Source organism: Tarenaya hassleriana, unplaced genomic scaffold, assembly GCF_000463585.1.
Source record: "Tarenaya hassleriana unplaced genomic scaffold, ASM46358v1 Cleome122, whole genome shotgun sequence".
NCBI classification, from domain to species: Eukaryota; Viridiplantae; Streptophyta; class Magnoliopsida; order Brassicales; family Cleomaceae; genus Tarenaya; species Tarenaya hassleriana.
The window spans coordinates 262,502-262,741 of NW_010962614.1; positions in this window are offsets into that span (position 1 = coordinate 262,502).

The following is a 240-nucleotide window of genomic DNA, read 5'->3' on the forward strand; positions in this document are numbered from 1 at the left end:
CAAGAGTTGGTCAGCCGGACAAGCAGACAGATCAGATTCCGGACCGCGTGTTTGGTCAGGAGGACCAAAGTTCTCGCTGGTCAGCCCCGGACCAAAAGTTGGTCCGGCGGACCAGGAGAGCACAACCCAGGTCCGAGACGAAAACAGTCGGACTGACCAAGGAAACGGACTGAGTTGGTCCGGAGCTGACCAAGTTTGGTCAGCCCCGGACCAAGCTCAGTTTTCGAACTGAGTCCGATT